The sequence below is a fragment of the Plectropomus leopardus genome, chromosome 3 (assembly GCF_008729295.1).
Source record: "Plectropomus leopardus isolate mb chromosome 3, YSFRI_Pleo_2.0, whole genome shotgun sequence".
NCBI classification, from domain to species: domain Eukaryota; kingdom Metazoa; phylum Chordata; class Actinopteri; order Perciformes; family Serranidae; genus Plectropomus; species Plectropomus leopardus.
In genome coordinates, this window is record NC_056465.1 from 17,028,459 (window position 1) to 17,051,556 (window position 23,098).

General features: G+C 41.3%; 1 protein-coding gene across 1 annotated transcript in view; it reads left to right on the forward strand.

The window, feature by feature from the left end:
- Window positions 1–23,098, forward strand: part of ptprsa (protein tyrosine phosphatase receptor type Sa) — a 257,348-nt gene that overhangs the window by 35,516 nt on the left and 198,734 nt on the right. Inside the window, exon 2 of the mRNA XM_042515634.1 lies at window positions 11,433–11,517. The gene's annotated coding sequence lies outside the window, so the exon portion shown is untranslated. The remainder of the gene's footprint in view (window positions 1–11,432; window positions 11,518–23,098) is intronic.

Below are 23,098 nucleotides of genomic sequence, written 5' to 3' on the forward strand. Positions count from 1 at the left end.
ATATATATAAAGTGAAGTAATCTGTAAAATAGTAAAATCAGTTCTAAAACATACTGGGAACCAGTGCAAAGAGGCTAGCACAGGACTGTAATCATGTCTCTTGGATCTTTGGTTCTTCTCAGTTCTTTCTTCTGAATTCTGTACAGTTTGGATTTGATCAATAGATTTTTGGTTCAGGCAAGAAAAGAGGCAGTTGCAGTAATTCAGTTGGGATGAGATAAAGGTGTGTAAAATGGTTTGTGTCTTTAAAAGTTAAATAGATTGAATTTTTTTAAATAAATGTTCTTAGAATTGCAACCTGTATATTATATGTCTACCCCTATTTTCTATTTGTAGGGGATTTTAGGGAATATTGTCCACATCCAACCCCAAGTACAAGAATTGATTTTCATTGTGATTCGTTGTTAAAAAAAAAAAATCCCAGCTCATTTTGTTGGAAGCCAAGTTGATTTTTTTCAAGATGTATCATTTTCATGTGACTAAACTGACTGTTTGAACTTTGTGAGAATGTTCGTGACTTTGAAGAGTGCAAAGGCGGGCTGGTTGAAAGTAAAACTGCCATATAGTTCAATCATCCTCAAAGTAGAGTCTTTGAAGTTTACATGTAAGGCTTTTTGCTTTTGGTGTTGCGCAGGGTGATTCACATGGAGGAAGCAAGTCAGAGTTCAGTGTCTTGACACTTGACATGACACGTGGCTGCGGGTAGAAATTCTGTTGTGCTGTGAGATCAAGCCAGTGACCTTTTAGCTACACGATATTCTCTCTAACATCAAGGCCACCCTGCTTCCTCCCCGGATGCAGAGCCCAGAGCAACAAGCATCACTACTAAGTACTGCTGTGACACAACTCTGGTTGGATATCGCCCCTTGTAACCACACTGTTTCAAGTTACACTGGGCACCAACCTAAATGGGCTTAAATTTTTAATTTGCGCTAGAGAGCAGAGATCACATCTTGGGAGGATAGCATATCTGTAATTTATTTAAGAACCCCACAGAGGCAGAGTTATTTTGGAGGCAGGGAGCTGGAAGGGAAGTATCCATGTGGCATTTTTTGTTCAGCCCAAGGGGCTAGTAGGTAGACTCCAATCGGCAGTGACCTTCTTGGCGATGTGGAGGAGTGCTGAGGATGAACATTCTATTTATGTTCCAATCCTCGGGTAAAAACTGTTGAGTGCAGAAACTATCTCTCTTCCATCCCCAGGAACAATGAAAGCATTTGAATAATTGATTTGAAGTTTTGCTAAAACTAAGAATCCTTTTACATTTTACCAGAGAAGAGTGATTCACCAGCTCTGTCACCCCACAGCTTGTCTCATCTTGAATTCCTCCTCCGTTTGAAGGCACACTTCTCTGAAGAGTGCAGTGAAGAGTGCTCAACTTACCTTGGTCAAACACACGTCACCTCCACTGGCGTGAAATAAAAGCTTTGTCGCTGTTAATTAAACTGGGCCTGATTAGTGCTGACAGGTGTGGCAGGTGTTCTGTTTACTCAGGCAGCGGTCACAAACATGCATGCAACAATCTGCAATAATTTATTAAAATCACCATCAAAGCTGCCACTTATCCACGGTTGGTGGGGCGAGTTGGTGTACGCGACTGAAAGTGGGGTAAAAGAGGGGGGGGCAGCTGTGGTGGTGGCTGCTGGTGGTGGCACGCTATCATACAGTTCATCCTTAATGAGTGTGGATTAGCGGGGATGATCCGGGCTTTGCAAAACCCCTGGTCCAGGGCTGTTGGAGGTTGTGTGTGTGTGTGTGTGTGTGTGTGTGTGTGTGTGTGAGTGTGAGTGTGAGTGTGTGACGGGAGGTGACATCATGACTCAGGCCAAAGTCAGTTTGGAAATCTTTCCCAGAATTCTCCACAATGGCAGATAACTGTATTAATATACTGGATGATTTAGAGTGTGTGCGTGTGTGTACTGTGTGTGTGTGTGTGTGTGTGTGTATGTGTGTGTGTGTGACGCTCATCTCCTCTCCCCACCAATCACCATGCAGTGTGTCAGCCACCTCCTCCCTCGCAGATGAACATAAGAGCTGATTAATATTTCTCCGCAGTGATTTATTCATTCATTTAATTATGTGTGAGAGTTTGCCTGCAAGGGTATAACAAAACATGTTTGTTACTCTTTTTTTCTTCTACTTTTTCAACATTGTATAAAAAAGGTGCATGTAGACATGGGAAATGGAAATTAAAATTGGCAAAGTGTTTTTGGATGCTTTGTTGACCATGCTAACCCCTGAAGGCATGAATTGTTGGGTGTTCTTTGACTCAGGGCGCACAGCAGAGAGAGGGTTCAGAGAAGCTTGTGACTTGCAACCGTAACATCACTAGTTTGAATTTGCATGCTGGAAGTTCAGTCAACGTCTGTGTGCAAGAGCATGGGAATGAGTAAAACTGCTCTCTCCCTTATCAACTACTCATGAGCTTCTCTTGAACTTTGCAATTGAACCAGTGAAGCTGCTCAAAAGCCAGCAGGTAGAGTTTGTGTGCTGAGAAATTACATGGAAGAAATGTCTTTAATATGCAGCAGGGCAGCATAGACAAAAGCATACATCCTCTTTAAAACAAACAAACTTCCCAAAGGAAGTTGCCATTTCACAGAAGTCCTGAATAGGAAATATTTTTGAACGGTTACGCAAGTTGGTCTATAGGTCACTTTCGCTTTAGCTTTCTCCACTGCGTGGCTCAAGTTTTAGCCGCAAACCCCTTTAGCATTGTTAATAGTGTAAAGGGGCCTGTTATCGCTCTTAGAACCACATTTAACAATGCTAAACAGATTTTGCGGCTCAAAATGAAGCCGTTTACTTATGGACACTTTATCTGGCACAGTGTAGATCGCCCATGGCAAACATTAGCTATGCAGTGAAGACCAGAGGGTTGGCAGTGGACGCAATGTTTCCGCATGTTGTTGGCAACAGAGAAAAAAAAAAGGGAAAACATTTACATCACATGAAAATTTTACACATCAAAATGGATAGCTCTTTGGAATGCAGTGTTAAGACTCACTGAGTCAATGGAATGTATTTCATGTCTTTTTTTTTTTTCGTAAAAATTAACCTGTTTAACCCATGGGTTAAAGGGTGTCGGGCTATCTAAAAGAAAAGACAGACATTTCTAGTCCTGAAGCTTTGGCCTGTAATAATAAAATGACCAATGCCCCAGTTTTGGCCTGGAGGTCATGTTCACGAGCTGACTTTTCAAACCCCACATAGTGTCAGTTTGACGTCTGCCGTCACTTCCCAGCCAGTTGCTAGTCTGCAGACTTTCAGCAGCCACATAGATTTTACAATGACATGTCTGCTGTCAGAATGAAGTACAAAGCACTGTCCCACAACAGCAAAGCCGTTCTTCTACTCAACCCTAGATCTCTGCTGTCGCAAACACACTGTACAAACACTGCAGTGCATGCGATTGAAATCACATAGTCAGGCAACAGTTTGAGTAGCAGCCATAAAAATGTGGCCTGGGAGATGATTTATAATAATTAATCCGCTGTGTCCAGTCCCAACAGCCTACCACTCTAACCCCCCACCAATCCACCACACACACACCCACATACCCTCCCCACCCCCTAGCCAGCCAGGCTTGGGAACACAGCTGTGACCAGCTCGGCGCCTTTCCAAACCAATGTCACCAACGTCCCTATCGAAGGACATCGAAGGGGATTTAGTCTGTCTATCTCTCTGTCTCCCACTTAAACCCTCGCCCGCACCTTCACAATAGAACACACGCTGTACTTTATCATGGCCATCATATTGCGAACCATTAACATGAGGGCCTACAATAACATTATTTATGGAGGCGTTAATATTGATATCGACCTGTGTGCTGTCAGATGAGCTGATTTACTGAGCGCTGGAATGCCGTGCTGTGTAGAGGTGGCAGGTGGACTAATTGAATATCAGTCATTGCATACAGCATACCGATAGACATTCACTCACCATTGAACAAGAACACGCACGAATGTCCAATCTATAAATGCAAAAAAAAAAAAATATGTGAATGACCAAACCAAACAAAGTAAACATTAACAAGTACCTTGTGTGTGCAGGTGTGCTTAAAACACCTCATAGACTTTTTAGCCAATGTTGCATGGCAGTAATTATGACTGGGGCTCTGCTGAGAGCATGTTAGTATAATGGACACTTTTGCACTTATCTGCACAAAACAGGCCCCACTAATGAAACTTCAGTCAGAGTGGCTCATTGCTGGAGTGTTTCATCTGCTCTAAGAATGGTGGTGTTTGAGTGTGTGGAGGTGCTCTGACAGAGCATGGAGGTACAGGATTAGTTAGCGGCCATGGAGAATAATAAGGTTACAGGACAAAGGCACTCTAGTTGAGTGTGGAGTTTGTTTTGAGGGAAACTCGTGGCAATTTCAGTGAAATCGAGGCACTTAAACAAAAACAAAAAGTATTGTACAGGAAAGTAGTTGAGATGGGGTTCTCCGCGCATCTTCCAATAGTATTGCGACTGGTTCAGTTGCTTCTCAGTTTGTGGATAGCAAACCACCAAGATAATCAAGGGGACTTGAACACACTGATCGATATGTGACATTTAATCGTGCAAACAGTTTCCTACCTGCACACATGCTTTATGTCAAGACCTTTACTTGATATTCATGTATTCATTTACATAGTTGGAATAAATGAACACTGAAAATACATGGAGAGACTACTGATCAGATAAGAGGGGTTTCTAAACCTCTTAACCTAACCTTAACCCTGTCCTGGTTGAAGGACAAAGTGAAATTTGTTCTTTATTGATATGGTAATATGAGAAGGTGGGTTTCCTCAACTCTTTAGAATTGGTTCTTTCACAGTGTTTCCTAGTTTATTCATTTATTTATTTAACTTATTTTAGGCAGAAGAGACAATGATTGGGGTAATTATAACAGTGGTCTAAACGCCTGGACACACTTGAACAGCATCAAAGTACCAAAGGCGACAAACGCTGACTGATGCTTTGCCTCATGTTGTATGTGAGGTTGCTCTTGAACACGCTGCAAAGACAAAGCCAACAACCAACTAGCACTCACATTCTATGCCGGCGTGAGAGGAAATAACTTCCCATACCTGCAGATGGAGGTAGCTCGTATTTATCATTAAAAAGGAGAAAGTGGAAAACCAACAGACGGATTTGTTGACTTAATATGCTGAATCGGTTGAAAAAAGCCTTCAAAGGCCAACAAGGGCAGGGCCAACATTGACCATTGGCTGACATTCAGGGCCCTTTGAGCGAGGTGTAAGATGTATTTATGCATTTAATGTCTCTCTTTCTTCCTGCATGTTAAGCATTGTGCTGCTGCAGTCTTTACACTAATCTGACTCTCTCTGCAATCAAATTGTTGAAAGTGATTTGGAAATGTTAATAAGTCTGACTTAGTAAGATTGCCATTGTGACTTTTACATTAAAGTGACCAGGGTGCTTATTCAGAGTCCAACATATTAAAGGGCTGTCAGATTTATGTTAAGGTTGCATTTCTAAAAGGGGCTTAAGTGGAGGTTTTTATCTTCAGTGACCATAACCAAACACTTACCCTAAACTTTTATTTTAACTTCCCCTAATAAAACCATTAGATAGCCCTTTTAAACTATTGTCTCTATATCTATAACTATTGTCAAGCTAACTGAGTGGATACATGATGGTACAAAACAAAGAAATGGTACAAGCAAGACATGTAGCCGTTTGGTCAGTCTTTTGTGGGTCAGAGTGTTGCCTGGAGTAGATTGGAATGCATTTGAATGACTAAAGGAGGTTATTATCCAATGAATGTCTCATTATTTCTTTGACAGACCCTAAAGGGGCCTCGGCTGCCTCAGTGCCTTGCTAAATGGCTTTGAATTGAAACAGTAATTTCTATGCGGTCGATTCTCCTTTTTTACATTTGCATTTTTCGGCATGTAGCCAATGCTGTGAACCAGAGCAGCTTACAGTGAGCAATCAGGTAGAGATTTGTTTAGGGGAACGGCACCAGGAGAGCAGACACAGATGTTGACAGCAGAACATTGTGGCTACTGAACAAATCTCACCCATGACATTTGTGTTTAATTTCTTTTTATTGGCACACGTACTGCCACCTAAGCAGCCTTCTTTGTAAAGCAAATGCTAAAAGTGCTTTGAAAAAAAAAAGTAAGACCTGAGAATAAAGGCAGCAAAGGCCAGTGCCATGTACAGTAATAGGGTTGAGGTCAACTCATTATTAAAAATTCGAAATGCCTCTTTCTTTGCACTGTTAAGGTCAGGAAGCTTACATTACTGATAGACAAAGCTATTTGTACTGTTCTATGAACTAAACTGACATTAATGGAAAATAATTTTATTTTCTTTGAAGACAATTCTATACAATAAATGATGAAAGACTGTGAAAGAATGTGACTGTATGACAAAAAATATTGAAATTGAAAAAGTAATGGTGACTAAGAGATGGCAGATGACAGAAGTTAATCACCTCTTTGTCCCCAACGTTTTGACACAGATGTGATTTTTCTAGAAGGAAGATTATTCGTTTCCTTATCAATCAAACAGAAATCTAGTCCGGCGTCCAGAGTGTTGAACCGCTCCTTTTTTCCTCTATCTTGCTATAATTCTGTGTCATTTTTAAAACCAAGAGAACAAAGTTTTGAGTCATACTCTTATCACATATGAATTCATGAGTGTGTGCCGTAGACAGCTGCCATGAGCTCACATTCTCTTATCAGTCACATATTTAGAAGCAGCATCTAAGCTCTATTGTTTCCTCATTTCCCTTGACTTCCCTTCTCTCTTCCCTTCCCTGATCTTATTTCTCAACTTGTCATTTCCTCTCCCTTCCACTCTCTCTTCCTCTTGGCTCGTTCTTTCGTCTCCTCCCCCATTATCTCCTCTCTTGTCTTTTCCTCTCTGCTCATCCTAAATTCTCCTCCAAGTGTCTCCTCTACCTGCCTGTCTTCTCTTCTGTCTTTTCCCTTGGCTTGTGTTCACCTGTCGTTTCCACGCAGCTTTCCTCTCGTTCAACTTGTCCCTTCTTGACTCCTCCTCTCTCCCCTTGACTTCTCTTCTCCTCCCCTGTCACTGTCTGCTCTCCTCTCTCTGAACTCGTCCTCCTCCCGTCTCACACCTCTCCACTCATTTTTGTCCCTGACACATTCCTTCCTATTGATTACCTCCACTTCACATTTCCCCCCTTCCTTTCCACTCACACCTTCTCTGTGCTTCACACCCATTTCCTCTTCTTCCCCTTTTCTCTTGTCATCCTCTATTTTTCCTCCCTGTTCCCCTTAAGTCAGATTTAGAATAGTGTGCTGGTTCTATGCAGAGCCTATGTGATAGCCTACGCACATGGTCTACGGCATTACAAGCACTTATAGCCCTACTTGTTCAGTGGTGTGTCTATCTTTCTCTTCAGTTACACCTCCAACATGCTTATCGCCAGTGTTGTTTCCATGAATTGCTGTAAAGTTTAATGGATTCAAACATAAAATATGGCTTAAAAGTGACAATTTTTAACACGAGTACACAAATCGGCTTTATTATGATGTGCAAGATTCACAGACAAAAGCCTTCCTGGACACATTTGCCCCACAAATACAACATGCTATTGTTTTAGCGCAAACCTATGGCATTTTACATTGTATAAAATAAGCTAGCGGCTAGCAGGGTTTTCCTCTACTCATACAAAGTCAGGAGCAACAGCAACATTTTAAGGAAATGACACACAAGTCATACACAAGACATAAAATGCCATTGTGTAAGGGCTCTGTTTTCATCACATTTTATAGTGTCTTATCTGTGAAGTAAAAGTAAATAAAAGCTTTGTTTCCACTGAGGGAAATGGTTTTCGGCTTAAAAAAATAAACAGGAGGTCTGCATCACCATGACATGTAGTTACATTACTGGAGAACGAGAAGCCTACAGCATTTTAATTGCTTTCGGGCATATTAGTCCTTCTATACGTTGGAAAACGATGAGTGACGAGGTGAGTTGATGAGGGTGAGGTGTGGACAGGACATGAAAACATCAGGTGCTACCATGGCAACATTGGCTCTTTCATTCAAAGAGAAGAAAATAGCTTTACATTGTAACAATGCAGAAACTGAGTTGACATTTCATCATCTGAGGTTGAAATGTGCAGTTTTTTACTTCGCCAGTAGCAGACCCGTTGACATTTGCACAGAGTAGGTCAGCCTTGTGTTTTTTTACTTTAAGCTTTTATTTTTTTCAAGTATGCTCAGTGAGTGAAAGTTCCTGGTTCCTCTGCTTTTAATGTACCCTATGTGGTCACGTTGCTGGAGAGAAAATACATGGACCCATTTCTGAGCATACATGTTTTCATTTCCCAATTTGCCATGCACCATGATGCTCGGCCATCTGTCTCAGCACGGTGACTAAACTCAATGCCAATATGTTGCAGGGTCATGAGAAAACAAACCCGAGCTGCTTTCCACATGAGTGGACAAAGCATTACTTAACCCTTGATCTGCAGTGAAAACAACACAGACAGAGTTTGAGCATTTCTCTCTCACCTGTGTGCTATCGTGAAGAAGCCGGTCGAGATTTCCATTATCTTAGACGGTGATTTGGGATGAGTTTTAGCTTCCGTGCTGTTTGGCCAACCCTTCATTCCGGCTTATTAATGGCGACTCGCCCAGCCGAGGGAGTGTCTCATGCGACGGAGGAAGCGGTAGTGCAACAGTGTGTGTGCAGTGAATAAATGCTGTACATTAAACAAATTCCCCCGCGCTCGTCTTGGCAGCCAGGCATGTGGGAGGAGGAAGTATTGCAGAATCGGCCTCTCTGCCTAACACACACATGCATGCATGCTCATGTGTATTAACAGCCACGCATGCATTTACAAAATGTTTTACATACTCATATTCTCACAAGCACACACAATTTCATGAGCTTGTACTACATTTTCTCCCCATATGCACTCTATATCATGTTCACAAAGCCACGTTGTAACACACACCAACATTTCCACTGCCCACACTCCCCTGTGTTGCTGTTAGTGCATCAGGGGATCCTTCTGCAGCCAGCCTGTTAGTTGACACTGATTGGCCAGCGAGGGCCAACTTGACCCCAGTGGCCTGTCAGAATAAAGGATCATGTTGACCGTCAGCCGTCGAGGTAATAATGCCCATAGAGGATGCTGGGAGACTGTCTACAAGCAGCGTGCAGTTCATGAGCCAAAGATGGAGGGAGAGGAAGGGAGAAGTCAATAACATCATGCTGAGGATAGATAGGAGTCAGTAAAAGTTGTTTTCTGCTGCCAAACATTTCCTTTTTCATCCTACAACACAGCATAAAGTTGTCTTATAAACATTAATTTTGGTAGGACTTCCTTGAAAAAGTAGCATTTTATTTTCACAAAGGTGTAATACTTTTTTTAAAAATTTAATTCGACAAAGGAAGTTTAATTTCAGCGTCATACCCAAATGATGCAAACATCGAGATTTTAGCTGCTTAAAGTAACAGAGCACTTGACAGTAGCAGCAGTCAGCATAATTTAAGAAACAAAGCATAAAAACATACATTGAGCCCAAGATATGCTGTGTTGTTTAAATATCATAGCATGGGCATAACATTTGCACGCAGTATGAATAATGTGTTCTCATTACTTGCACTCTACCGGCATAGTAATTTGACTCTGTATGCACAACTTGCATAAATATTGTATTTTCAACTTTCTTTTTTCAAGACAAACTTAAAGGAGCAATGTGTAGGATTTAGATAATTTATTGTCATCTAGTGGTGACAATTGCAGATTGCAACCAGCTCCCAAGTGCCAAGCCTGAACTTCAATTTAGGATTTGTTTAGCGTTCATTGTTCAGGAGGTTTTTTTTACCGGGAGCCGAATAATTCACAGGGGTCTTTTCCTCTCCAAAGCAAATGGACCAGGTGATTAAAACCTGCAAAAACACTGAACAAAGCAATTTCACGTCACAATTCAGTGCTTCTCCGACAGTGTTCAGCTGCTAATGTATGCTTACCTTTTTACTCTGATAATTTAATATGTGCTCACTTTTTTCTATTTCTGGTGTTCAGGAGGTTTTCACCAATTGGTGAATTATCCACAGAGGTCTCCTCCTTAGCAAAACAAATGGAACTGGTATTATAATCTGGTAAAAACACTGGATAACGTGGTTTCATGTTACAAATCAGTATTTCTCCAATGCTGTTTGGTGCATTGCAGATGGACTGCTAACACAGCACCTGCTGATGTGTGCTCACCATTTTTCTCTGATAACTTAAGATCCAGATTTTCAGGAGGTTTTTACCGGGAGCTGAAATATCTGCAGAGGTCTCTTTCTCTCCAAAACAAACAGGTAAAATTTACTAATTTAAAGACAAAGAATAAAGAATAAAAAAACAGGTGAAATCCCCACCCCTATGTAGATATTTAAACAGCTCATTCTTAGGTAGTGAAAACACAATAATTCTTATTATCAGGGGACAATACACTAAAGGAAACATACTTATCATGTTATATTCCATTTTTACCAACATATCCTATTAATCCTATATAGTGGACCTTTTATGTCGAAACTCTGTTATTTTCACCACTTCACCACAACAAGCCATGTAGTGCATGAAGCTCCTCTATAGGAGCTTAAGTGTCCATATTAATCGATCATGCCCCTGTCGTGCATTCCAGCAATGATATTCATAGTGTTATCTAGAAGGAGACTCTGGGCGCAGGGTAATGATGAGCTCCTCTGACCTTTCACTGGAGATAACCTTCCTCAGCCGCTCAGTGGAAGCTCCTTAGGGTGGACTCATGGCCGCCCACAGCTGCAGACCTGCAGACCAAGAATATTCACTGAATATTGAGTAAGGCTACGGTGCAGTACAGGGTCTCCAGATGCATAGAAACTCACACCAGTACCTCTACATGTACAAACACAAAAAATACAAATGGACATACAGCATGCACTCATGTTAAAGTAGATGAAATTATAGAATAACTGCAATCAACCCTATATACCTATATTGTATCAATATACACAAATTGCTATAGAAACCATAACCTTATGGATCTGTATGTATATGGATGAATATCCAAACACACCGAAACCAGTCATGCACACACCCACACACATACACACCCACATATACACCCACAGATTTGGATCAGTCTCATTAGAGATGTGAAGGAGAAAATGATCAAAAAAAGTCAGGAGGGATTTCATGCAGATTCGCACTCCACCACTCTCAGGCAATCAGCGGCAAGCCTCCTCTTCGCCCGAGAACTGTCGTCCTGCGGTCACAAAGGGCAAGGAGAAGAGAGGGAGAGATAGAGAGAGAGAAACTCATCTCTGCATTTGTCGAATTCCCACACCTACCACTTGAGGAGGCAGTTCATTTAGTAGTCCCTTTCATTAATGTTTCTCTTTCATTTTCCCCTCTTTCTCTTTTTTTCCCTCTCCCCCTTTTTCTAACTACTTTAAAGGTACAAGTGAGCGAGTAACAAGAAGAAGAAGCCGCTGGAGCAGCTGAAGATATGAAGCTAAAGAGGTTTTGAAAACAACCCAGTGGTGAGTGGGCCCCCTCATTTTTTTCTTTTTTAATTTTTTTTAAAAATTATTTTTTATTGCACAGTGCACCACCATATTAGGAGAGTAATTTTGTTCTCCAGAAAAAGTCTCATGCACCGCATAAAAAAGTGATTTTAAATTGTGGGGCACGGATATATGCTCTTTTATAATCCTCAAGTCTGTCTGATTTTCAGTCCATTACTCTCATCTTCATTCCTTGCTTCCTTCACTCCTTCCTCCACCTTTCCATCTTTCTATGACTGCCTCTGGTTACAGATTGCAGATCGTCACAGTGTGGCATAATGTGAAGAAGATATTTTCTCTCCATGTCCTCCTTGTATTTCACACCACTGCAGATGGTACTTATTGTCTGTAGCAACCCTATGCTTCCATCGTTGAATCAATTTAATCAGTCAATTTTGAATCAATATGTAGCAGTGTTTCTGTGTTAAAATACCTGCAGAAACTCAAGATAACTCCTGCATGTCTAATAAATATATATATTTTCTGTCGCTAATGGACCCTTATGCAGCACATAGAAGGCAATTAATCAAAATAGTAGAGAAAATACCCAAAGAAAGTTTGACTTATCCAACTAAAGATGCCTCTGCTTAGTAATTCATCCTGTATGCTCTGTACATTTTGTCATTCTGTGTGCACTCATGGAACCGATTTTGAGTAAAGATGTCCACAAAACACTGCAAAACTTTTTTGAAGTTTGGTTGAAAAGTGACACTGCAGGAACACTGTCCTTATTTTCCCTCCCTAATGATCATCATAACGTGACACATCGTAAACTGTCATCCTCCTCCACGTATTTCCGTTCTCCCAGTGCTGAACCTATCCATCCACATTGACAGCTGAGCTGAGGCAGTGAGAGAGCTATCATCTACCTGTCACAGCAAGCTGACACTGAGGAGCTCCTCCTGTACTCCTGCCATTCTTTTATTCTGCAAACCACATTGGTGGTATTCAGACCTGGAAGCTATCACACATCAGTTGAGAAGTGTAATGTACCCACTCGCCTGACTTTTTCCAAGTTCATTCATATTCAGTCCTCTCCATGTTGGTGCATACCACTAAGTGCAGAATTCATTTCAAAAGGTTTCCACATGAACTCTCTTTGAAATTGATTAACTGATTATTTTTGCACTGTATAAAGCGTTAGCTGTCCCCTTGAGATTAGAAGCTTTGTAAAATAACATCCTAGTCCTCCTCTAATTGAAATCAACTCCTGCTTTTAATTCTGCTTGTATCATTTGTTTATTTATTTAATTTTTATTTTACTGGAATAGTCTCTTGAGATTAAAATCTCTCATTCGGGGAATTCCTGGACAGCATGACAGCACATTTAGTTTATGCAAGTCTACACGCACAAAGAGAGGGGCAGAGAAGCAGAAAAAAAGTGAAGTATTAACGCAAGACTAATTAAAAAGTCATAGTCTGCCCATTGATCATCATTCACATTCTTGGACTCAATCTATCACTCATCTAAATCACTAACATCACACCTCAACTGACCTTTTCTCCAAAATTAGATGGGGGTAACATGCAAAAAAAAGACCTTTTCTTACTAACTGGTTACATTTTACAGAATGCATTATTCTAAAACAACCAATACACATCTGTTATTGTGTTTATATCATAGGTATCACTTTTGGAATGAAACCCCACCACTTAATTTTACATGTGCGCACTGTATGGCCATGTAAATTAATCTTGTTCATCCAGAAAAGACACCGTCAAGTCAAAATGTAACATCTGGGTTGTTCTCATTGCTACAGCTCCAGTCCAGTGGATAGTTTAATTTTGATCTGAAATATCTACTGTAGTTGACTCAGCAACCATTACATACACTGCATAGCCCATCCTCATTTCCATATCATAACCTGATTATTAGTGCTGCTGGCAGAGTGGTAGACATGGTGAAACTGTGGATGAGTGTGAGCTAATGGGTGTCAGAGCAGATGCAGGCCCAGAAATCCCCTCTCAGAGTGCAGGGGGCGGCCTGCTTCTTGTCACCTCGCCGCTGGAGGCTGCCAGTCCTGATATTAACAGCTGTATTTGGTATATTTGGCTGCGATGATAGTGAGGCCTCGGTGACCTGCTTTATTTGACTGCTAGAATGGTGGAGGGGCCGAGGTAGCACATCTGGACCCCCCACCACGGGCTCAACAAGCTGGAAACTTAAAGAGCGCAGTGGTGGGTTTTACAGCCTGACTGTGTCATTTACACCAGCAAAGAAATTTCAGAGCATTTTTGAGACTGTCATTTTAAAAGCTGCTCTCTGTGAACAAGTTTAATTAATATTTGAATGATTTATTCATCTGATTTCCTGTTCTTTGTGGCAGGAGATGCCTTCCTGACCAATTTAAAACTTTGATGAGCTTGTCATGAGTTGTGTTGTAGAGGCCAGACAGCATATATCACAGGTCACAATGGCAGTTTTGTTGGCTTAAAATCAACAAAAGTTTCTAGTTGTATGCATTAAAAAGTACAGAGATGCCTTGCAATGCAATAAAATGCTTGTGCCCTGGCTTCACTTCTGGATAGTTTACCACCAAACCAACAATAAAAACATGAGCACATAATAAAAAAATGTTAATGGTAAAAGTATTACTTGTCAAAAAGTGTATTAAAAGTAGATTCTATGTAATAACAAATAAAAGATGTTCATTAAAAAGAAAAGTGAAATCATTTCACATAAAGGAATAAGGACATTGCAGAAGTCAGTTATACTGGCGATGACATTACACACACACTGCACATGAAAATAAAATTGGCGCCTTACATTTTTGCATGCTTTTTATATTGACAAGTCTAATTGTCTGCAGATAAAACAGATGTTTGACATGTCTCTGAAAAATGTGACAGTTCCGACTATTATTTTAGAAACCTCAACAATTTTGCTGAGCTGCTTCGGGTCTTTCACAGACCACGATCAAGCCTCCAGTGAGGATACCTTTGGTGGTGAACTAATAAAAGGTCATCAGTGTTAAACTGCACTGCGCCGACAGGTGTAATGTAGTTAGTTTTATTTTTCCTAACACAAAAATATGCACCACTAGAGGAGGAAGAAACATCTAATAGGACACAATTTCATGATGTTTGATGTTGTTTATCCCAGCTAGAAGACTGTTTGGTTCTAAGGTTGGCAATTTATGTAACTTGGTAGGTTTGTCACTAGTTCAGTTCTTTGGTGCATAACATTTCAGTCTGATTGAGTTAGACAGCAAACATAACCTCTAGGGGCCACCAGTGGGGTCTGTGGATGGTTTTAGAATGGCACAGTTAAGTTGGAACTTGGATATATAACATTTTTTTTTTTTAAAAAAAAGATACTCTTTATTCATCAACCTACCAAATTTGTTTGTCACTGGTGTTACCTGTTGAGATCTATGTCAGTTTGATGCTTACCTGTCAATGCACTGCATGTAGTTGGGGGGGGGTGGGGGGGGGGGGTGTACTTGGCCAAATCCCTATGGCCTTTGCACCTGAGCGCACAGGCTGCAGGAACTGTTGGCTGAGCTTTAAAGACAGTTTCGAAGGGAAAGAGAGCAGCAGCTTTTAAGTGGCTCCTAGGATGTTAGCAGCACAATTAAACAAAGCTCAGCTAATCTTTACAGCTGGCGTCAAGAGGCACTGTGTTCTTGCAGCGTGGTGTTATCCGCAGCATGGCACTGAGAGTCTGACAGGCTGGATAATGTGCCCTGCGAGCAGCCACCACCCTCATCACAGCGGTGTCTCCACTGCACGCGTACTGTACTCGCGACAACCCCAATATACATCATAAAGAGAGAAGAGAAAAAACACAGCAATAAATTAGCATTATTCAATTATATACGCTCCACTTATTTGTAGCGGCATTTAAAGAAATGTAAATTATAACCTCAAGTTTGGAGGTAATGAATTTGATTATGCCAGCGCATGTAATTTCATGGCATTTGGGAATGAAAAGATGTTTTGCTTATTACGCTTTCCTCACAGTGATGGAGGAAAACTATGCATCATGATGCATTTTAAAGGTCCCTTTTATGTCTTGTATCACAGAATATTCCATTTTATTTCTTTGGACGTTGGAACACATTCAAGCTGAAATATATTAGTACTCTATATTAGTACTCGTTCAGTGCAGCTCAACCATCAATTCTGAAAATCTGTTACAGGTAGAGTCTTTATGTGACATTTTATACCAGCTGGAGGGCTTTGGCTGACCCGACAGACACTTAGGCCTCAAGTAGTTTGCAAACTATCCCACACTAAACTTTGGGGAAGCTGATGGATGAAAATAAACAACCTGCTGATGTGTCCTAATATGAAAGACTTGGATAGATATTTTTAGGGTGGGGTGGAGAGATGCTATCTTAGGCCTATTAATGCAGTCATTGCTGTGTTGCCCCAGGCCATAGGGCCTAATCCAGAGGAGTGAGAGTGAATGGGACTGTGGCTCGGGCTTGCCAGACCTACTTAGGTTCTGGTTGAGAGCACAGTGCTGTGTGGGCGAATCTATTCTGTCCTGGGCAGGGCACAGCATAAACATTGCCCAGGGAACGCAGGCAGGCAAGCAGGCAGGCATGCAGGCAGTCAAGCGGACAAGAGCAAAACTATAAGGATGGTTGCCTTTAATTTCCTTTCCACTGACTCCCCTCAACTGTCTAGAGCCTGAGAGCAAAGAGGGTAAGAGAGAACAGAGCATGTATGTGTGGGGGAATTACCTGTAGAAGTGATCTTTTTTCCAGGGCTTCACCAAAGTATGTACTGTTATCTCTCTCTCTCTCTCTCACACACACACACACACACACACACACACACACACACACACACACACAAAATCACACACTTCCACAACGAATGTGCCCCTATCCAACCAGCTGACGGCTGTGAAGCAACGATTCGCTTGCTCTCTTACTGTCTTTAAGTGATCTGTGTTTGCTCCATGGCACTCTAGCGCTCTGACCTTCTGACCCTGCGTGTAAACAGAGCACCGCCCCCCCCCCCCCCCCCCCCCCATCCACTATCGCCGCCGCCGCCACCATCCCCCACCCTCCGTTACCAAATAAGGAAGACGGAGCCACTGAGAGCCAGCAAGTCGGTCAGCCAACCCACTGAGGAGGCCATTAGTGAGCCAGCAAGCCAGTGGAGAGGTTGGTAGAAAACCACCTCTGGCATCACTCATCACTCCTGGCCCCTCTGGCTTCACCCCCCTCTCCGCGGTGCAGAAACACACACTCACACACACTCAAGCCATGTGCACAAACACTCACTGAGAGGCGCACTTACATCTGCACACTGCACTGCGCGCACAGTGACCCGAAAGCGTTAAAGGCACTCAAATGCCGACACACACAGAGCACAGTATACAATGACACATATTGAAAGGCACATGCGTTTTAACATACACACGCTTATGCACACACAGTTCATTAAAAATCACTCAGAGGCACATGTACACACAAAAGGCATATTCATGGGATGCTACGTGTACAAACATGTACACACAGTAATGACATATTACTGCGTAAAAACACCCCTACACACAGCATAAATTATACACTGGGTTGCTTCAGCAAAGCTTTAAACAATCAAAGATGTGTTTCAAACTTTGCTGAAAGATGGATTTATATGGTGATACACCATTACAGGTTCACATCACTCAGTAAAGGTGCTTATTAGCACACTGAAAACACACCAGTGCAGAAAACACTTAGCATAATAAGGCAATAAGACTTTTATATGTCTCTTAGCAGAAATTATATGTTTAAATCAATGCTGCTGACATGTAATCTTTTTTTTTGGTTTATATTTCGCCGCCTCAGAACTTTAATGTTCTATCTGCGTTCTGAGCATTTTGTAGATATTGTACTTCAAAGTTTTGCATTCCAAATAGCATAAATTATACGAACCTTTTTTGTTATCTAAATAAAAAATCCAGAAATGCATAAAGAAAACAAAAACAAAAACCACCTTACACAATGTTAAGAAACTGTCAGGAAATAAGAATATATGAATAACTCAATTTTGACAAAAATGTCTGATAGAACCTTATAATTTTTCGGTGATGATTTGGTGAATTTTATCCCAAACATGATAGGAATTCTGTTTACAGCAGCAGTCCTTTCATACAGCATTAAGATATAAAACACAGGATGGTTAAGTTATTTTAATAATTTTTGCCACTATTGAGCATACCCATTTTTTCTGGGGTACACTATTTCCTTTGCAGGAAATCAAGTAAAAAAATCATTTTCAAATCAAATATCAAACAGACTCTTCGTACATTGGCTGTGGTCATGACAGAACATAAAAATCAAGTATTGACATGACTATTTGATATACAGTGTGTAATAAAAGGCAAATACCGGACTGACCCCACGCATGATACACACCAGTGGAGAATATATGAAACCTTCACTAGTTTACAACATTCACAGTTAAACTAACTGTGCTCAGTCCAGTAATGCCAACTAGAAAATTGAAATGTACTGCAGCAGCAGGCACCATATAAAACAACACTTGTCAGTTTAACAGGATTCGCAGGACACACAGTTAAACACGGTAATACAAAACACTCCCTCCCTGTCTGTGTTTTTGTCTCCCTCCGTCCTCTTTCTTTCTTCTGAAATTCTTTGGTTTATTTAGCTGCACTCTTTCACCCGCCTCCAAATGTCAGCTGAGTTCAACAGAGCTGGAGGGAAAACACTCTCAGAGAGAAAGTCATATTGAGAGCGAGCCGGTTAAAAGAAATCCAGGAGAAAGCGAGGCAGGAGTAAGTGAGTGTTTGGTAACAGAAAAGTCCTCCAAGAGGGTTTTACTGCCTCTCATGCATTGCACCAGCAGATAACACTCTATAATTTAGGCGTTTATCTGATGTCTTCTCCACAAAGGCTATTGTTAGACTTGTTAAGTGGGACTCTTATCATGCAATCATGCCAGGATGCATTTAATGACAGTTTGGATGCACAAAAATGGGATTTTGCTCACATTGCTCTGAGGAGTGAACAAGTCAAAACAAAACACAACGTTAGTGAGCAGTAGCATGGAAGATGGACCCAAATTCAAAAAATTTAATATGCTGCACTGCTTTTGTTATTAGTTACTTTGAAGACGTGGGAGAAATTTGAAAAAAAGAAAACAGAATAAGAAAAACGGGGCTATATTGGTAGAGATGGAATATATTACAATACGTCTGTTTTCTTCAATGTACAATGATTTGAAAATAAAATTTGTTGTGTTTTTACGCTTTAGCATGAGCTGTTTTCACCTATATAGCGAGTTGGTGTTAAACTATGGAGACTGCCAAGTTGCTTCACCATTTTTCTATAGTTGCCCAGAAAGTACAAACCAAACACTGGCTCTAAGTTGGGTCATTCGCATTTTCGCATTGGCCACCGTAGTTAGCAGCCCCTCTGCAAAAAGGTCATTAAAAAAAAAACAGTGATATTGTTCTATGAAAATGCTTTATTTAGTGTTTTACCAGTTTAAATCAATGTGTCCATTAATTTCAGAGAGGAAGACACTTCGACATATAATTGGGCTTCTGGTAAAAAGCTCCTGAATGTCTGGATCTTACATTATCAGAGAAAAAACAACAGCACACATTAACAAGTTCTAGGTTAGCGGCCTGTCTGCCATACCGAACTGTGTTGGAGAAACACTTGTAATGTGGAACTGCTTTATTCAGTGTTTTTACATATTTAAATCACCTCCTCCATTTGTTTGAAAGACAAGATAGACAGATAATCCAACCCCTGGTGAAAATCTCCCAGACAATGAACCTTAAAAGAATTCTAACCAAGACACTTTTCAACTGGTTGCCATCTGCAGTCCTCACTGCTGGCTGCCACTAAATCCCCATAAAAATGTACACACTGGACCTTTGATGTCAGCACTGAGTTGCAAAGAAACCTGCCAGATATTGTTTTAGATGAAAAATTAGGCAGTAAAGACAAAGTGTGAGGGTGGCTTGTTGTTGGAGAGTAAGATCTGAACCTTGCAACTGTCCACATGTCCTTTTGTATTGAAGTGATGCTCTGTGAGACAGTGGGCACTATTGTAACTGGCCTCTAATGTAACACATAAATGCACCACATCCTCTGAAGAGCTAATTGTTCCTAAAAATGTAGAGAGAGGTAACAGATTTTCTCTCTACCCAGAAGCATGTAATTCATTGCATTCCCATCCCTGCCCCTCCCGGTACACCCACCGAGCTCCCGTCTCCATTCTCAAACTCCTGTCTATCGCAGTGCTCACTTGTGTATCAAGGTAATGAATTCATAATCTCTCTCAAGCTCTTTGTAGATCTCTATCATGGTGGGAGATAAGAGGGAGCATCGTTGCACTCTAATAGCCGTCAGTCTGCCTGTGTTCCTGCTTGCTGTGCGTGTGTGTTTGTGTGTACAGTATATGTGTGTGTGTGTGTGTGTGTGTGTGTGTGTGTGTGTGTGTGTGTGTGTGTGTGTATGTGCATGTGTGCGTGTATGTTAAGCACATTACCCATCAGCACAAACCCAGCACACCATCCTCCATTTTGGCTGCCAGGGAGAGAATTCTAGCCCAGAGCACGGTCACTTATCAGCGAACTGTTGAGGCTGCATGTCCACCAAAGGCGGACGTGCTTACTGCTCTTCTCTCTGAGATGGGTGAGCACTGAGTGCTCGTCCCCTTTCTCTCTCTCTTCCATTGTCTTGTTGGCACTGAGACGCCACATAGTACTTTCCAACTTAGCTGACAAACACTCAACCTCAGGGAGAATAAATATCCGAGAGGGCGAGGCAGGCTCAGAGTAACTAAACTTGCGACTGGGGGTGGCTCTTGAGGGCCGTTGACTGCAGCGTGTGCGTGTTTTTAATTGTGTTTTTGGTGGGGTGATGAAATGTCCTCTATTTGAGCGCGAGCTGGCAGTAAGTGGGCTGTCGCCTCCAGGGACAGAGTGAGCGATGGCCCGCTGCTATCGGAGGTGATTGTGCCTCAACCCCTAGGGGTGACAGATGAACGGAGAGGAGCAGGGAGACAATAAGGAAAGAAGCGACATTCTTTTTTTTCACATGGAGTTAAAAACAGGACAGGGGGCAAGGAAGAATTGTATGAAAGCTTGTAAATCTAGACAAGCTAAACTTTGGCAGTGTAGACAAGTTAGTAACTCTCTGCTCTTCTTGAGTTGGGCACCTCTGTAAATAGAAGTAAACGGTCATTAATTGTAGGCAAAAATCCTAAATGTCATTTATTCACCCATTTATTACAAAATACAAATTTCTGACCTATTAATGTTGGCATAAATCTTTCTGATGTACACACATGCTATATGAAAAAGCAAATTCTATGTTTTAGGCTTTATAAAGGCTTTTTATACTATGCAGTAAAAACAGTCAAATTTGGCCCCTCCGCCCACAACTGCTTATTGTTTACCCTCTGCGTATTAAGCGGCAACTTCCGAGGCTCAGAAATTAAGCCAATGCCATACCCACAGACTTTCATGTTAAAATGCTCAACATTACAGCAGAAAAAACATGTTTACAGCCTGGTACATGAAATGGTTCTGGTCTCTATAGCTAATTTCAACATTTTATCAAGGCTTAAAGTTGCACATATTTAAGGGCGGGGCTGCTTGAGTGACAGGCAGTCTGCAAGGCCTCGCTACAGTCTACAAGTCAGATCCACCCCTCGCTCCTCCACAGCTCCACCCTCTTTTCCATATATGGTCACTTCTTGCTAAAAAAAAGTGAAAGTGAAAGTCAACTTCAGATTTACTCTCAATTTGGTAGCTTTCTTTTGAATGTTGCTTACAATCACACTTGGTTGCCCACTTTTTCTTAAGTCCTGACCTCAGCTGCATACTGTTCCTGGCTGAGGGCTACACAGCCAAAACATCACAAATACAACAAAATAAGAAGAAAATAAGAAAATACAGACAGAGGATAGGGTCTAAGCGAATGAATGAATAGCTACGTACTTCTAGGTCGTAAGTAACGGCTTAGAGGGATTACTTCTATATGAGTCTATGCATTGTTTTTCTAATGCATAGTAGGGCCATACCTTTAAAGGGAAAAAAGCAAACACAAAAGCTGTTCAAATATAGTGGCTAATGCATTTTTAAAGAAATTATAACCACCAACTAAGCGAGGTTATTGTTTACAATGTATCAGTTTTTAATATGAGGAAGATCAGACCATGATACCTCTGGAGCTACATTCTAAATAAGTAATATTTTATTTTATTTCATATTTTGTGTTTTTATATCATGAGAACAATCGATGCTGTGTTTAAGATGTTTTTGCAAACTGCAATCTTTTTGTCTTTTGACTTTCATATCATATCACTGTTGATATTAACAGCCCCACGTCCTAAAATCAGGTAAAACAAGTTTATTTCAAACATAATGTTTGGAACTTGTGCATAATTTGAAGAATTTTTCTCTTTGCTGAAATGCTTTTTTCTTGCATGTTGGTGTTTTTTTATGTTGAAGAACAGTGACAAGCAGACATTGTGGTGAGGATCACCTTCACTTGGAGGCATAACAGTTGACAGAAGGAGGCCAGTAGTTTCAACAAGGTTCACTGGTCGTTTGGAGCATCTTTACACAGTACATGCTGTTACACGATTTGGTAACAAGACGCAAACGATTAAGCGCTTTCCCTCGAGCACTCGCCACATCTTCCACTCTCTGAATTTACATGGCGTTTATGAACGCTCACAAGGAAAACAAAAAGTGGAGAGGGAGAGCAGGGGAAGAGAGCTCCTAGTGTGGAGGAGTCTCATTATTCCGTTATGGATTGCACATGTCAGGCGGTAAGTGCTCTTTTTATCCTTCTAAAGCACTAGCCTCGGCCACCGAGCGCATTTCCCTACCCGAGTGAAATTTACCATGTTAAGGCTCATGCCACCAGGGGAATGGTGGTGAGAGCTCTGGGTTGCCGCTAAGATTTACCGGCCTGATTAAATAAGGGGCTGTAGTGTGAATAAGAGGCCAAGGGAGACATCTACGTAACATAAACGCATGTTTTTTACTCACCGGTTAAATTGATTATAACTCCCCTCACACTCACACCCCTTCGCACCTCTTTATGGTGTGTTACATGTCACGCTGGGTTTTAAACAAAGAGCAGAGAGAGGGCAGTGGAGGATTGCTTGTGGCTCAGGATGGCTTTCTGCCAACACACAGCTAAGATGGGTCTCTTTAAAAGGGCCTGTTCCCATCCATTACTGCCTGCATACCTTGAAAAGTTCACACTAAATATATTGCTGCTCTCCCTCCAATTGGGCAGGAAAGGCCTTTCATTTGATGCACTGTGCCTCACAAATTGTAGCCCCCCTTCCAAAGACTGCCAAATTCAATCTCATTTCCTCCAATTTCCCATCATACACCCTGCTCCTTAATGCTCCAGGGTGGTGATTTGACGTATCAGCTACCAGCATTTTTCATCTTGTGTCTAGGCTATAGGGGACACGTTTACTTGTTCTGTTCAGAGGCCACAATGGATTGTAAATCCCAGAATTAGCCAGTCACTTTCTGAGCTAGAGGGGATTTTGGATTAGAATATAATCTCGAACAGAAGTAAAGAAAATTTAGCTGACCTCATCCTAA